General features: G+C 42.0%; 1 protein-coding gene across 1 annotated transcript in view; it reads left to right on the forward strand.

Moving 5' to 3' along the window:
* Positions 1 to 7,261: 7,261 nt before the first annotated feature.
* The window catches only part of nexmifb (neurite extension and migration factor b), a 52,243-nt gene continuing 46,274 nt past the window's right edge, over positions 7,262 to 13,230 (forward strand). Inside the window, 1 exon segment of the mRNA XM_022208622.2 lies at positions 7,262 to 7,413. The gene's annotated coding sequence lies outside the window, so the exon portion shown is untranslated.

Raw genomic sequence — 13,230 nt, forward strand, 5'->3', positions numbered from 1 at the left:
TTAAAGTCAATAAACACAGATATAACGGTATTACCATCTCTGCACATTTACAGTACGCTGCAGATGATGCAACCTCTGAGCAGAGCCCGGATGATCCAGGCCACACATTTGTAATATGTGTGCTCGCTGCAGATGCGAAACTTGCAAATCTCTCATGAATTTGAATGCGTTTTATCCTCATAGGCAACAAAAGGTCTTCTTTCTTTTTAGCACATTAAAAACAACTGAATATTTTTCACTCTGGATCATGCAAAGTTAAATGGATTCTTTCTTTTTTTTAAAATAAGATAAAAGTTAGGACTCCATGGATTCGTAAAAGCCGACTTCTGTCCCTCGGCTCTGTTATTCCATTTTTTTAACAAAACTTTTACTTTGTGTAAGATGCTAAAAGGTAGGCGTGCAGTAGATAGACACTAAAACTTGTTGGACTCCATGATGAGAGATGCTACATGGGAAAATCCACTCTAAAAATAAACCCCTGCAGCTTCTAAGTTGCATTCTTTCGCTGTTTTTGGAGAATAAAATCATCATTATTTTGTCTTGGATGGAAATCAGAGTGTCAGGAGTTGAGTTGAGGATGTCATCTGGTGTCACAGGTTGACTGACACTGAATTAGTGGCTCAGAGAGATATTATAACTGTAACTTTGCCAGCTGTGTGTCAGAAAATGTCCCAGTGTCACAGTAAAACGACTGTAGCTGCCGTCAAAGAGTCCCACAGGATTTGTTCCATTATTCACCGTCTACAGAGGAGCTCCGGGGTTTGTGTCTAGATGACAGCATCATCACTACAGTCTTTTTGTGGTTCGGCAAGAAACTTGATCAAATTCACAGTGTCAAACTAAGAGATATTACACAAATAAACTCTACTTTGGGTGAGATTATCAAGTCAGGGTTTCAATCTCCAAAAGCAAAGCTGTTTTTGACATTCATATTTTCTTCAAAGAAAAATTATTGTTTTTACCTTTAGAACTTTGACATTGGTAGCTGGTTAACAATGCAGGTTTATGCCAACTTTTTGAGCTTGTGAGTCAGACAATGACCCAACAGAGCATTACAACAAGGTTCCTGACCACCTATGTAACATTGAGGATCAGTTTGGATCAAAGCTTTGGACGAGCCATCCAATTAAATGACAAGAAAACATTAAATTACTTAACCAACATCGGTGGTGTCAAGCTGTTTGCTTCATTGTATTCATGTATTTATTGCAATTTAAGATCCCTTCCATATTTATTTTGCATCACGCATGACACCACCTCACAAAAAGACTAGTCCAAGATTTCAAATAACAAGGCAGGTACACGAAACATAGGGAGACGGCTGTGGCAGAATCTAAAGTACAGGCAAAACGCTCAAAACACAAGCAAATCAAGGGCTGAGAAACAAAATTCTATGACTCAGAGCAACACCGACATCAATGGCAACTCCACAGTGGAGAGCTGGTGGTATATATAGTGAGGATGTAAGTCAGGTGGGCTCACTGACAAACTAACAGCAGGTGAGGTGGGTGTGGCAGGCAGGAGACTGAAGATGCAAAGAGACACTGAGGACCTCTGGTGGGTAGAAGAAGTGATACAGAGAATTAACAAAAAAACTTAAAAACTTTCTAAAAGCTGCTTGTGATAAATGTGAAGCAATCCAGAGCGCTGCGTCTGAATTTAGTGACGATAGAGCTTTGAATCTGGATCAAACACCTGCTGTTGTGACTCCGTCCGCCTGCTAAGGGCCAGTGATGGTCAGGCAGCGTTGTCACAAACATACGTCGTCAAAAATCAATTCTAGATCCAAAGTTGGAGTCTTCAAAACGTTTTCAAGGAGTCTTCAAGCAGTCATTAGAGTCTGAAGCAAATAATGATTACACAGAGTGCTACATCGTCTTTCATAGCTATGCAAATTCCTTCTAAACACACCTCTTCCGCTCTGGAAAGCCACAACCCATCGTTTTAAGACTCAATCAGGATGCCCATAAATTGATTGCATCAAAAGTTAGCCCACCTCCTCTTTTTTTAATTTCTGCTAAGTTGGCATAATTTCTGCTTGGCTCAGCGTACCCTACGGTTCAATCTCGAGTGCAGACGAGGAGAGGGCATGAACTTCCTGTCTCATGCCTTATATGGGCTCCATAGTCTTCCGTTGGGTTCCCTCTTTCCACAGGATTATTTAGTGTACTCGTAGCTTCTTTTGACACATTAGGTCTTACAATCTTATCTCTGTTTGCTCTTAAATTTGATTTACACATCCCATTTGTCTAATTTTATCATTTGTTCAATCATAAAACACCACAACACTGCCGTATGTGCTTGTTGTGGTTGTGTCTTGTCATTCAGTGGCCCTAACAACTTTCAAATAGATTCACGTGAATCAATATGAGCCTGCAAGTACATTTCAGGTCTGCAATTTGAATTGCACTCAATGAATTACTCGCAGACCTGACAAATGGCCCATTCTTAGACTGTTTGGTCAGGCACAGTGACGCTAACACAAAGACTGATTCATGCAGGTTTTAACTGTCATAATCTTATTGGAGATTTCACACTGACTGTCAGACCTGGTGAGCGTCAAAGCCGGAAATTTCAGAGTTTGCATTCTGCTCTCAGTGTATTAATTTTACATGGACTGGAACACCAGGGTTACCCCCTGTGGATTTATTTCAACTTTTAAACTCTGGTATGAAGAATCTAATTCAGGCAACTTTTCAGTTACCCAGTGATGAAAATCTGCATTAATATTCGCTTCATAACATGACCAATACATAATGTCTGGTACTGGTGAGTAATAGTTTACATCCTTACCTTCACATCATCTCTGCTCACTATATTCTCAAAGTTGAATCTCGGTTTGCTTTTGTTCACATTGTTCATTTATTTCATCTGTTTTTTTTTAGTGTGACATCCAAAAAGTCAACTTAGTGATCAGTCATGGGAACAAAATGATAAACACAAATAATGGCAAAGTCTGTTGCAAAATGAACCACTTTAAACAGATAACAGGTGATGAGAACAATATTTGGTTAAGTGCAATAACACACACTGTGTGGCAGGTACAATATATGCGTATTTACTCTGTCAGTCATATAATGAGCCAGTTTGATTTACAATGGAGCAATAGAGCAAGGAGTGAACGACTCATGACCCGATAAACACAACGCTGAAATTCTCACTAGGAAAATGTTTAAAAAAAGAACAAATTTATTCCACATCTGGATAAATAGAATTTGGACCTGTACAGCTCCCAGCTGTGATGGACAGCTGTTGTCAGTGAAGCTGCTTCTCTGTAAAGCAGAAATGCAAACAATGTGTCATTCTTAGTTTCTGGTGTTTGCTTTTCCCCTTAAATATTCTATGAAACTGCTGTCAGCTGTGAGTGTTGCATGCTGTGTTTACATTAAGAGAATGTATATTTGTTTTTTTAAAAAATTGATCTTTATGTTGAAGCTGGTTAAAAAAAAGACTTTTTTGCATTGCCTCCTGAAAACTCAGACTTTAAATCCTTTTTTCTTTACAGCAACACAGCAAAGTTACTGTTCTATACTGTGTTTATTACAATCAAATATTGGTTTAATTACAAAGAGGAACTTGCTTTGTACCTACAGTGACCCACTGGGATTATACTAAAATCTTTTAAATGATTTATTATGCCACTTTTATGATACTGAGACAGAAAGGTTGCAGACAGACAAGTCAATTTGCCATATGTCTAAGTTAGGTGGATGTGAAATATGATTCACACTTCTTACAAATAATTAAATCCTCATTTTTGGGCATCAGTACTTATAATATACAGATCTTGAATTGCTGCCATTTTCACAAATCCCTTCAAACGTCTAATTCAAACATTTCCACTCAAATTCCACGCATATGCTCACTGTTCGTGCAGCCAAAATCGAAACTTCAGTGTGAATTTGTGTGACTGAGTGTATTATTTCACATTAAACTCACCGTGCTGCAGCACTGATTACTTCTGTCTACTGTAAAGACATGAAGAAAGTCTGTAATTATACCAGCATGAGAATGTTCGGCTCTTGTCAGCCTTGAGTTTTGTTACCAACTTGCAGCAGCGAGAGAAGCTGTAAGCTAATTTGTCTCCCTCTTATAAACATCTGTAGTGGTGGCTGCAGTTGAAAAGGTATTTTAAGAAACACAGATGCAATTTCTGTTACTATGGAGTCACTATGGAGATCATTAGCATGTATCTTGTGCTGTACGTTGAAAGTGAAAACATAGCTAATAAAATAAATGCTACTCACCTACTTCCAAGGTAATGTGAGGCGGGCGTGTGTGCGTGTGAAGGTTATAGATAGCTACAGCAGATGAAGGCGCGGTGATGAGAATGTACAGAGAAGAACAAGTCAGAGCCGAGCAGCAGCAGTTTTATATGTGACATCAGTAATAATGTGCGCGGCTGAGCTGCAGCACAAGGACAGTGTTCATCTTGTGCTACATTGGAGGCCATTACAGCTCAATCCATGCAACAGGAAATAAAGTGTTTAGCTGGAATAAAATTGTTTCGTGTCCCTGTTTTATTGAGCATTATTGCACATTTGGAAAGAACCTCAAGATGTCACAGTATTTATATCTAAAGACAGACTTATACACCTACAATAATGTTTAATATTACTGATTTATTGACATTAGTAACAATTTTGATGATGTTCTGTCATTTTTTTTTGTCAAACCTGTTTTTTTCTTCTTCTTTTGCAGTATAATGAATGGAACTAGGTTAAAATCTAAGCTTAAAAATGTCAATTTGAGCAAACAACTAATTACCTGAACTCATGTTTTGTCTGTAAATTTTAGAAAATAGGTGAAAATGTCATCATGGATTCTCAGACCCTGCAGGTAACCACTTCATGTCTACTTTTTATTGGACAAACAGTGTAAAACCCAAACATACTTAATGTGGAAGACAGAGAAATCAGCAAATTAGCATGTTTTAGGAGGAGAGAGTGCAACCATTTGGCATTTGTACATGAGCAACTATGAAAAGCATGATCAGAACTCATTTGACTGACATTCTATCAGCTAATCAAGCAAAAGACTAATTATTTTAGAGTCTATATTCTCCTTAAAAGGGGTTAGTCAATTGGCAATTCATCATTATCATCACTGGCAGCACTCATTATGCTGACTGAAGCTTCTCCAACCAGGATCTGCTGGTTTTATTTGTCACATACAACAGCAAAACTGAATATTCTTTTGAAAGATGGAATCTGCATTTGTCATCTTGGCCACTGGGGAAAAGGTATGAAGCATTTGTCACTGACTGTATGGCGCTAAATCAGTTAAACGAGAAAATAATCAGCGGCTAACCAGCAATTTTGAGAATAATTGTTGTTACACCTAAAGATTTCTGCTCTGAATACAAATGAAGTGAAAATGTGTAGTCAGGGGGTCATATTTAATGTAACAGCTTTTTTAAAATTATACTGACATGTGCATATGAGGTCACTCTATTCAACCCAGTGATTTTCAGATATAAGAGACCAGACTAACTCTCGTGTTGTCCTGCGGGTCATAATTGACCCATTTTGAAGTTTGAAAATGTGGGGGAAAAAAAAAAAAATTTAACAGTGAAACTTCTGATGTCCACATTTCAACATTTTTGAGAAATCTTTGAACATTTTTTGGTGGAAAAAAGAAATGTTAATGTTTCTTTAACTCTCCTGTCTACCTGCGGGTCAAATTGACCCGTTTTAAAGTTTTAAAAATGTGGAAAAAATATATATATTTTCACAGTGAAAACTTCCACATTTTAAAAATTGTTTTAGGAAATTTTTTGAACATTTTTTGGTGGAAAAAAACAAATGGAAAAAAAAAAGTTTAAGAACATTTTTTTAAAAAATCAATGAAAATCCAGTGAATTTCGCTGTCAAATTTGGGGATTTTTATTTTAAAAAGTAAAACTTTTGAGGGAAACTTTTCAGGAATTTTCTTCCTGAAGATTTTGCAAATTTTTATAAATTTGGAGACATTTTCTTTTTTTAATTTCTGGACTTTTTTCAGACAAGGCAACAACATTTTTTGGTAAGGACAACACGAGGGTTAAAAACATTCACATAAAAGTCAACCAAAATCCAGCAAATTTTGCTGGATTTTGGTTGATTTTTATGTGAATGTTCTTAAGGAAAATATTCGATGTTTTACTGATATATATATAGAATCACTTTAGATATTTTTACGATTTTTTTGGAAGATTTTTACTCATTTTTTTAAAAATATTTACATGATTTTTCTTGCCAAATTTTGGGGATTTTTTAAAAAAGTAAACTTTTAAGGGAAATTTTTAAGGAATTCTTGGAATTTTCTTCCTGAAGGTTTTGCAAATTTTCAGAAATTTTTGGGGATTTTTTTTACTGAATTTTGGGATTTTATTTCAGAAAAGAAAACAATATTTTTTGGTGCCTGTAAATGAGGATAGCAGGAGGGTTAATGTAAAGGCACTTATTTGTCTTTGATTTTTTCTTTCATTTTTGTTTTGAGACAGAAAAAGAGAGAGGGGGGGGGGGGGAGAGAGCTCCAAGTCTATCCAAATATTGCTTCCAGTCCGGTGCGCGTTTTGAGTGGGCCTATCATCCAGCACAGGCAAACATGAGTAGCCTATTCATTATTCATGTCATTGCAGTTGCCCTGTTATGATACAGTCCTATTTGGAGTGGGCTACCTGATTTGCTCAGCGCGTCCGTCAAAGGCAGTGCGTGGCCCTGCGTCGGCTGGCTGTGCGCGCTCATAGGTCGGACCGAGAAGAATCGGAGAGGGGGGGAGCAAAAGTGCGCGCCTACGAGACTGCGCGTCGCAAGGAGGGGGAGAGGTCCAGCTGCAAAAAATAAAAAATAAAAAAAAAGGAAGGAAAAATACGTCGCGACAATGGCAACAACATCAAGAAGCAGCTCGTAGCAAAAAAAAGATAAAATTTAAAAAAAGAAAAGCAGAAGAAGAAGAAGAAGAAGCGATAGACAGCGGGCGGAGGGGGCGCCGCGGATCGGGGAGTTTGAGAGGCGACGAGCCCCTGTGTGCGTCCTGAGAAACGAAGCGGCGATATTAGGACATGCTGGCTGCCCTGTAGCGCGTTTCCTGGAATACGAATTCTTCCGTAATTGAAAAATGGAGCGGCGGGGGAGAGGAGAGTCGCGTTGTCTCCATCATTGAGAGGCGCGTCCACCTGCTATCACTGGAGGCCCGGGTTGCTGCTGCCGCCGCCGCTGCTGCTGCTGGTGCTGCTGCTGCTGCTGCTGCTGGTGGTGGTGGTGGTGGTGGCTGGGGAGGGTGGGTGGCCGGGGAGGGGGGACGACATGCAGGGGAAGTGTTTGCATTTCGGGGCAAAGACGCATCTCTGATACTGTCCAGAGCAGCTGAAGAAACGGATCCCATTGCGGACGGAGGGAGGAAAAAAAACGCAGTTCGGGCGCTCCGGAGGTAGGCAGTGAAAACGTTATTATGCTGCTCTTGAGCGTGCCGTGTGTATTTGAATAAGGGAGCGAGCTCCATTAGGTATGCACATGACAGCTCGATTTATACACACGCTGATTTATATGCACTGATTTGGTCTGATCGGACATTTTTTTTGTGTATTCAGAGGGAGAACACACCATGCATGCGGTGTAGTAGCAGCCCTACCTCCTTGGGACAGCTGTCGTAGCCTACATTCATTCGTCTCTGCTCCATCGATTACCTATTCCCTGCGAAAAATACCCCCACTTACTTAAAGCACAAGCTCTGACCTATTCGCTTAAGGCTCCGAAAATTGAGCACGAACACAGATGCCACGTGTGGTTGTTCATATTGAAGCCCTGCACTGTTTGTATGTTTTGGAGACAAACACTGGCCTGTGGACGTCATTTTGAATCAACGTTGTGCATCCTGAGCAGTGCTGCCCCAAAATGAATAAGGAATGAATAAAGGGGGAATAATCTATAGTCTAAACTGATGAATGATTCATGAATGGGCTATTGAAACCTAATGGGATAACACATCATCTTACAGCTAGGCCCCTCCACTGTGATATGGCGAATAAATGATTCATAAACGGTTTATAAGCACAAATTCTTAAAATTGGCCAAAGCATGACGCCAGCAGAGCACACACAGGTGCACCAAGGCATGTGTGAATGCCTGCACTGTTGGGTCACTGGATCAGTAGCTTACTGTGCCTGTGCTCTCCTTTAAGGATGCTTCACGACAGATGTTTACTGGATGTCCCAGTCAGCCCCACTGTGAGCCAGACGAGCCATTCTGAAAAATAATGAGCTGCAGCCCATATTAACAGCCTCTGTGCCTGGTTTTGTGGAGGTGTAACTTTGTTTTAAACAGGATTTTAATTGGATTAAATTTTAACGAGCTAGAAATTTGCCTGGCTGATGCTTATTGGAATGCCTCGCAAGATGGGATTTTCAAATAAGAACTTGGTGAATTTATCGCCACAGTTAATGATCTGTACAACACACTGCTATTGACCTGACATGACTTGGTTTGATTTATGCTTGAAGCGCCTTTAGCCAATTTGACAGGTTGCTTTTGACTTTGCGGCACGCACTGGGTGCTTCCTGGAGTGTTTGTTGAAAAAAAAAAGGACTATATAATGTTGAACTGCAGGTGTCGAGAGGACAGTTACAGTGAGCTGTTAGTAAAATGTCTGTCACTGCCCTCTTCTCCTCTAATGTGAAGACAGCAGTAGAAACCAGATGGAAGGCCATGCATTGATTGAGTCAAAGAGAGCCTATAAGAGAGCCAAATTGAGTTGACACGTTGATGTGGGTGTCATTATCATGTGTGACGGCACAGTGTGCCATTGGGCCCGAGGCTACGTGACGTGTGGAGGGGAGAGGGCCTCCTTGCTCCGGCCGCCCGGCCTCGTTTGAAGATCATAGACGCGGAAACTATCGCAGCCATCATATCAACTGTGTCTTCATTGTGTGATGTGCCACCGAGCGTGCCACGGAGATTTGTCTTTGCAGCATTTGCCATTCACGTCTCCTGCTGGTCAGTCTCATTGCTTTCACTAAAGTGCCATTTTCTGTTCAGTATAAATTGGGTGAGAAATTGAGCCCAATGACACATTTCAGCACCATGGCTCTGTTCCACAGTAGCAAGGACGGCGCTGGCAGGTTCTGCGAAAATGTGTTTAAAATGCTATCCGAGCGTTATGTTGCAGCAATAAAACCAGCAGCTTGTGTACATAGTCTCTTATCTTCCCCTGTCCATGTGTGCTCTGTGGCTTCTCCTCTGCTTCAGCCTTAGGCACATGTGTTGGGCCTCTACAACCAAATGAGAGAGAGTCTCAATTATACACAATGAACTGATCGCCATCAGTCACCTCGTCACTTACACGTGGTCACATTCTTCAGATGCGAGGATCGTGGCACAGATTGATCATTCTGATGCTGTGGTCGCTGTAGAGCAGGAGGAAGAAAACAATCAGCATAATACGCTGCAGTATCGCAAACATTTATTTTACTTTCTAGTAATTAGGCGCTCCCAAATCACTTCTCTTGCGTATTCTGACTGCTACAAATGGCAGAATACAGGAGAACATCTCATTAAGCATACAGAAAAGGGCTTTCCTTGCCTGTGTGGAGCCCTGCTGTGTTTTACGTTTAGAGTGCTGCAGTTTCCTCTGCACATTGTGTTGCTACACTTTGGAAGCGCCTCTGCTCCGTCTCAGCCTATGTAGGAGCATCAGGGGCAACTGCATGTGGAAGCACACTGTGTTTATGTCAGGCCCCTGTATGCAGAGGCCTGCCGTGGCGACCCCCAGCCCTGCGTTTGGGCTGTGACATGCTGGCTGTGGCCCAGCGGAGGCAGTCTTTCTCTGTGCTGCTGCTGCTGCTGAGTTCTGTAATTAAAGGCAGAGGTAAGTCCAGGGGAGAAGGCTGGGCTCTGATTGCTTTTCATGGCTGCGAGCAGAGAGCTGCAGCGTGTCCTGAGGGACTGAGGCGCTGCTGAGCTCTTTGCCGCCTTCTCTGCCCCCCAGACGGGAGCTGTTCCAGGAAGACACACACATTTGTACTCGCATGCTACTGGCATGCTCATGTGCACACATGTGAACTCGCTCAAACACATTCTGCTGCACACAAACACACACACACACACACACACACACAGAACACCGAGTGGCTGAGAGAGGCAGAAATTACATCTGTAGCTGACAGGCAAACTGTGCTAATCTACTTTAAAGAATGCCCCGTTTTAGAAAATATGTGTCAGTGCGAGGTGCCTCGGCAAAACCGTTACAGCACAGTCATGTAATGAATTAAAAACAACGCAGTCACAAAGACATTACAGATCTCTCCCTGGATTGGCTGCTCTTCGGCATTGACAGAGCGGTTGATGTGTGATTGGGCTAAGTGTGGATGCGAGCAGAGGCCGCCCGTGGCTGCACCCCCTCCTCCTTTTTCCTCTTTCACTTCCATAGCAGCAGCAGCCAAACCGACAAGGGTTTGCTCTGCACTCTGAGGGCCGGGCGAACACGGACAAGCTCACATGCAGGATCTGGGTGGGCCCCGGCGCTTTTTTAAAAAAGATGAGAAAAATGGCCTCAGCGCTCTCCTCTCCTCTTTTTCTGTGGCTCCATTCATGACAGCTGGCATGTTAATGTACACTGAGGGTCTAAACCGTCGCGTGCCTTACAAGTCCTATCAGAGAGATTCCCGTGGAAGGCAGAAGCAGGAGCCCTTTGAGGAGAGCAGGTTTAAAAACACAACAGAGTGGAAAGCATTTGGATGCTATTTGAATGCCAAGTCCAGCCACGTTTTTGCACCATGTTCATGAATTAGTTCTGCCAGGATAATTAAAGTAATGCATCAGGATTCCAGCCATTAACAAATAAAAGTCCAATTAAAGTGGGGTCTATTAAACCACTTTCCACGTTGCCTACTTGATCTCAATACGTAGGCTGGTGGCCACTGGGACCGTGAGCATGCAGGCCCGACGTTCATAGCTCATTTCCTGCTTCCACATCAGACCCTTATATTGCAGATGGATAGATAATGTGAAATTTCCCCTGTTCTGCTCATATTCTCGCGGGCCCCCTTGTATTTCAACTCGTGGGATTCTTGAAACAGATAGTGAGATGTAGTGCTGGGAAATTTGAGAAGGAGCTGAAAGAGGCGGAGATTTATTGCAGTGGACACAGGTGCACTGACATGAATGGTGTGAAAGCGGCATATTCACAACATGACTTGGGAGGGAGGAAGCTATATGACAGGGCTGGATTTTAATTGGTTTCACACAGTGTGCTCCTATGTATTGTTCCCTTTGTAATGGCACACACAGTGGCAATAACAGCTCCAGTTTTTGTTATATAATAACACTAATAGATTCCCCTTGTCTGCAATGCCCCTTGTCTAATTTGAGCATGTTCTTTTTTTTTTTTAGATTCATCACGCTGAAGCCATAGGAGCTCCATATTCATGTTAAGCCGGACGTGCGTACTGTCAGGGTTCCGACTAGTGGAATAATAAGCCACCTTCATTAGCTTTACTTTTGATTTGGTGGCTGGAAAAGAAGGGGGGAGGTGGTTGGGATGAAATAAAGGGGGTTGATGAAGAGAAAGGGAGCAAAACATTGGGTCGGATGCACGGCGAGAGAGGAGAAAACAGAGGAGCTGCAGAAGGGGGAGGGGGGGGGATGGACATAGTGGGAAGATTAGAGGAAGGGCTGGACGGACAGAGGGAGAGGGGGACGGAAAAAAGGGAGAGACATAGTTACTGTTGATGGTGGGGGTTCAGGGTGCGTCTTTCCAGTACAGCCAGTTGGAACAAACAAACAGTCGCGAGACAGACAGTGTTGTTTCTAATGGGAGAGAAGCTCGCTGTGCCCTGGATGTTTCCCTGCACCTTTCATTTTCTAAATGCTGTTTTGTCTGTTCGCCACTTAACAAGCCACCAGTGCCTCAGAAAGAAACCACGCTTTATTTGCTGCTGTACATAATTACCAGCCATTCAAGACGGGCTTGTTTTCTACTCTAAACGATGTTGTGAATTTATGTACAAATATGAGACAAGACTATGTTTCTTCGCTGAAAATCTTTCCGCAGCAGGAGTGTTGAAAATGTATGGCGTTCGGTCAAGGATGTGCCACGATTCATTTTTGCTTTAATTGCGATGCTCTTTGTGGACGCTAATCAAATATTAGTGCTAACTGAAGTAAATGGCTGTTTTATCACAAGCTGATGTCTGGAGCAGAATCACATCAGAAAAGGCCTGTTGAGCAGATGCGATAGTCTTTCTGTCACATGCAGCCAGCTGACGAACGGGGCTTTACTTTTCATTTACCATAGCATGCCAGAGGCAAAGCATAATCCATGCGCAACACATCTAAGCAGAAGTCAAATGAGAAATGTTTTTGAATATCTTAACAGAGAATGTGAACTGCATACATGAATTTCAAGTTGGATCTGACCCTGATCTGTTGGATGATGTTGCTGATGACACAACAGCATGACTGCTATTCTACTACGGGTAATAATTATAATCATTCACAGCTAGTGGTCCTTGTCACAGGAGTGGGGCACAATGGAAATAATAATTAGGACTTCTCATTTCAGATGCATTGCAGGAGAGTGTATGAAGTGTGTGCTGTGGCTCTTTGACTTCTCGGATGTACAGCTGTGTGTATCCTCGCTTGTTTCCCTGTGTGTGTGTGTTTCAGCGCCTCGGTTACGAATTTTCTGCTGGCTCTGTGTTTTCTCCAGCTTTGTGACTCCTGTTATTTCTCACAGTGCACACAACACACACACACACTGTATATTTTACGTTATGACAGTGACCCAGTCTTTGCTGTCATAAACAAGCAGCTAATTGTAGAATAAAGAGGCTTGAAGGGCCGGGATGGCGGCTTCACATTTATTCCGGGCTCACTCCCTGACAGCGACATTCAGTGACGTACCGAAGCTCTGTCATGCGCAAATAGACATTTTTCAACTCGCTATCTCTCAGTGCTCTTCTAACCTATTTCCCCAAGTCATCATTCAGCGACTCTGTCAGAATACAGCCCACATACATCACAGCTGAGGCGGTAAAACGTTCTCCAGAAGGAGTCAAATATGCACCTCTGTGTAGCCGCCGCAGATGAAAGAGCTAATTCATCATTTAGTCACACAAAGCCTCAGAGATTCTCTGAAATATTTTGTGTACTGTTGGAATTCAGGATTAGTTTTTTTGTTTGTTTGTTTTGCTGAATAATTTCCAGACTATGGGATATGTATTTTTCTTCGGTATTTTCATTTCGTTGCAGA

Source organism: Acanthochromis polyacanthus, chromosome 10 (genome assembly GCF_021347895.1).
Source record: "Acanthochromis polyacanthus isolate Apoly-LR-REF ecotype Palm Island chromosome 10, KAUST_Apoly_ChrSc, whole genome shotgun sequence".
Classification (NCBI taxonomy): domain Eukaryota; kingdom Metazoa; phylum Chordata; class Actinopteri; family Pomacentridae; genus Acanthochromis; species Acanthochromis polyacanthus.